Here is a 4489-nt window from a genome sequence, read left to right as displayed (position 1 = left end):
CTATAGCACAATATTGTATCGTCGATTTTTGTGCCCTAGATCAACAAAAGATCCTAGATCTTGTTGACTTCGGCAAGTTTTGTTGATCATGTGCTTAGGGTTTGTGATTTTTGTGAGATCCTATATATATATATATATATATATATATATATATATGAAGAAGTAGGATGATATATTTCTTATAGAAATCATTGCTGCATGATAGAAAAAATAAGGGAGGGGCTATTATGAGTTTAAATAATTTTTATATGGTCCACATAAATTTTTCCTTGTAAAATATAAAACCGAGCGAGAGAAAGAGAGAGAGAGACAAATTGATTGAGTTGTGTAGAGATGGGGTGTTTACCAGTTGGAGATAAATAATAGCAATATTATTGCGTGTGTTTGGATTTTGAATTGGGATGTGATAGGGTAAAGAGAGAGAGAGAGAGAGAGAGAGAGAGAGAGAGAGATTGGTTGAGGTGTGAGATGGCGTGTTGGCCCATGGGAGGAGAAAAAATGGAGATAGTATTGGGTGTAATAGAGTTTTGAGTTGAGACGTGAGTGTGAGAGAGAGAGAGAGAGAGAGAGAGAGAGAATATTTACGAGATAAATTAGAAAGAGATATAAAGGGAAATATTTATCCCATGTGTATTAAATTTCAATAGTAAAGTCCTAAAGACTCTATATAGAACCTCTAAGGATCCTTCTAATTGATGGTTTACAACTCATTACGAATTTTAAGTTAAGTTAAGCTATATAGGTCAATGTGTTATTTGTTTAGACACTTTTTGTACTTGGAACATTAAATTATATGTATCAGGGGTGTGTAAGGTCTTGAAGGGTCATAATCCACATGATTTTTAGAAATTAAAAAAAATAATGTTTAGGCTTTTGGACCTTAGCTTTAGTGTGGGGAAGAAACCCTAGGTTTTTTTTAATAGTGTATGTATTTGGCTTTAGTTCTTGTTGATTTTACTGTTCCATCAAATTCCCAACATTAAATTAGTATTAGAGCCCGATGATCCGCATGGATAATACTATAGCACGTTATTGGAGCACAATAGTAGAACATATTATTGTAGTGTGTTACTATAGCACAATATTGTATCGTTGATTTTTGTGCCCTAGATCAACAAAAGTTCTTAGATGTTGCTGACTTTAGCAAGTTTAATTGATCATGTGCTTAGGGTTTGGGATTTTTGCGATCCTATGTTGGCAAGAAGGGGCCATTCAATAGGGGGTGTTGTAGATCTATCGTGATGTCATAGATGGGAGAATTGAGGAACTTGATACGCAAGTTCAGAAACTGATGCAACAGTTCGTAAGACTCAATAATGGGCAAAACGATAATCTTTTAGCCTAAAAGGATATCAAGGATAAATCTTTTCACTTTCGTGCTCTGCATGTGGAGTCGAGTAATGAGGATAGTCACAGAAAACCTAGACGTCAAGAACATAATTCAAGGGTTTTCGATTTGAAGGATGAATTTTTTTATTTTGACAAAGACCGCATCGAAAATCAATAAGTTTTAGGTTGGGATTTACCATCGATCTTTGATATGTATTTAGATGAACAAGAAGATCTCTTAGGAGATCCAATCTATGATAAGGATTAAGATGATGATGGAGAATTTTTGGAAGAAGGTGAAGAAAATAGAAAGAAGGCTGTAGGAGGACTGATCCAAATTATAGCATTTAAACATCTCATTAATATCGAAGAGAAAAACATTCAAGAAATTTATGGTAGAGGAAAACATAGTCAACGCATAAAACACTAATTGTGGCCCTGATTTCAGAAAGTATTGAAATAAATATTCAGAAAACCTCTAAAGATTAAAACATTAGTTTGAAGTTTCCTACACGATTTTCTATGAGATTTCAAGAATAACTATATTTGATAAACTTATATCAATTCCTCAATCTACACATCAGGATCCATTTCTTAAAGAATTCATTTTATCCTGAATAAAATTTGCATCGATAAAGAACAAGAAGGTTGAAGAAGATGGTTTTGATGTTAACTTCATCTTAGCATAGTAAAAATTCGAGGATGAGTTTTCTCCGACTAAGGAAGAATGATGGAGGACATAACTATTCTTTTTTTTATTCAATTTGATGTATATTATAGTTTTAGTTTTAGGTTTATCGATACAATTTTTTAGCTGTTCAAGATTTTTAAGCTTTTTTATTTATTTATTTACTTCATGAGTACTATTCACAATTATTGTTCACGAGTTTTGTTCATAGGAGTAAAATTGTCCTTGTAAATTTTAAGTTAAGTTATATATAGGTCAATGTGTCATTTGTTTAGATATTTTTTGTGTCATTTGTTTAGATATTTTTTGTAGTTGGAACTTTAAATTATAATATACAAGAGGTGTTTGGGCCTTGAGAGGGTCATATTCCACATGATTTTTTAAAAATAAATAAATAAATAAATAAATAACTAAGCCTAGGCTTTTGGAACCCTAGTTTGGATGTGGTGAAGAAACCCTAGTTTTCTTTTTATAGTACTTGTGTTTGGCATTTTTTCTTCCTGATTTACTACTTTATCAAATTTCCCTATATCAATGTAAGAGATTATTCCTAATGATTTGTATACCAATTATTGGGAGATACTTACCATTTGAAAACATATGGCTACTATTTGGAAAGACTGATGTACTTTTTATGTGTTTCCTATTTAATCAAACTCTATCTTTCTTTTTTTATCAATTCAAAATTGTATTTCATTTTATTAATAAAATGCATTAATATTTAGTAGCTTTTGGATAATATTGGGCAGAAAAGTTATAAAAGCAAAGAATCTTTCCATCCTAAAAAAAAGGGAATGCATTTACCCTATTTAATTCTCTAAACTAGTTAGAAATCACTTATTCTATATTCTCTCGGGGATAAGGTCCCCTTTTATTCTTGTTACATATAACAACCCTTTAACTATGATCATTAATATAATATAGTTAACGTGGGAGAAAAGGATAGAAGTATCAATTATTCAAACACCTTATGAGTCTCTCTTTCCCCATCCCTTCTCTCTTAATTTTTTGGATAGCCCTTACTCTGTATCATTTTGTTTGATTATGCTAAAAAAATGTGGCTAATCAAAATATATAAATTGTGCAACTGGTATCCTCTCTATAGTTCCTTCTTCCTTGCAGACAAATGTCATGGTATAATACTGGATAGAGCATAATATTCTCAATGAGCATATTGTGGTTTTCTGAATAATCTCATTATTCTTCTTAAGATTGCCACACACACACACACATACACACGCACACACACACACACAGAGTATGTGTGTGTCTTGCTACCCACTTGTTGCTGCCCTATTGAGATCCTAGTAAACAGAGAGAGTGAGAGTTGTTGTTGGGTTTCCCTCTCTATGATCTATAAGCCATCCGCCATTACCCATTGCTTCAAGTAACTCTTTCCAATAGCTTCCTCCTATTTAGTTCTAACTATTGTTATCAAACTAGATGGGTCTAACTATAGCCATTGGTCCTATCTTATGCGAAGTTTTCTTAAAGGTAAAAGGCTATGGAAGTATGTCTCTGGTGACAAATTATGTCCCAAAGCACTGATACATAAAGAGGGATGATTTTGAATCTAAGTTAGAAGAACGGGAGATAAACAACCATAAAATTGTTACACGAATTGCCAACTCTGTTATACGATCACTTAGTATGGAACTTGAAAAGTTTGAAACTACCAGAGAAATACGAGATTTTTTTTCCTCTTCGTATGTTCAAACTAACTTCGCTCAGAAATACAAACTTGAGATGAATCTTCGATCTATGAGGCAAAAGAAATGATAATATATTTCTGATTTTCATTCCCAGATATCAGTTATTAGGGATCATTTAAGCCCTAATGGAGCCCAAACTTTCTAAGCTAATGGTGAAGAAACACAAAACGAGTCATTGATAATTCTCTAGTAAATGAAAAATATGTGCTTTTGGCTCAAACACGTCAACCTATGACTGCTACACCGACCTCGTCATCTTCAGTTGCGACTGGAAGGACAGGCTATGATATGTCCAAAGTTCTATGCAATTATTACAAACAGTTTGAACACATGAAATTTAATTGTTCATTTAAACATAAAAAGAAGCCCTTTCTTCAGAAAACCACTGCACCAAGACTCACTGTGGCATTGGCTCCATCTTAGGATCCCTTACCTCCAGGCCATCGCACTACAGAAGATGTCAGGAAATGATTTGACAAGCTCTCTTTGGTAGTGGTAATACATCTATTGTGGCATATGACCTCAGGTACAAACCATTGGTTCCTTTACTCTGGGGTCTTTAACCACATGACATTTGATTGCAGTTCCTGCATTCTCATATTTTTGTTACTAATCCTTCATTAATCACTATTGTTGATGGTTTTGTTATGTATGTAAGTCATGTTAATAAAGTTGCATCCCCTTAATTATCTCTTCTCGATGTCTTCCTGGTTTAGAAACTATCAATGAATCTCATTTCTGTTGGACAACTATGTGACCA

The sequence above is a fragment of the Amborella trichopoda genome, chromosome 1 (genome assembly GCF_054954075.1).
Source record: "Amborella trichopoda isolate Santa Cruz 75 chromosome 1, AtrichopodaSantaCruz75HAP2 v2.0, whole genome shotgun sequence".
Classification (NCBI taxonomy): Eukaryota; Viridiplantae; Streptophyta; class Magnoliopsida; order Amborellales; family Amborellaceae; genus Amborella; species Amborella trichopoda.
The sequence above is the reverse complement of the archived record's forward strand: the minus strand, read 5'-3'. Positions refer to the sequence as shown.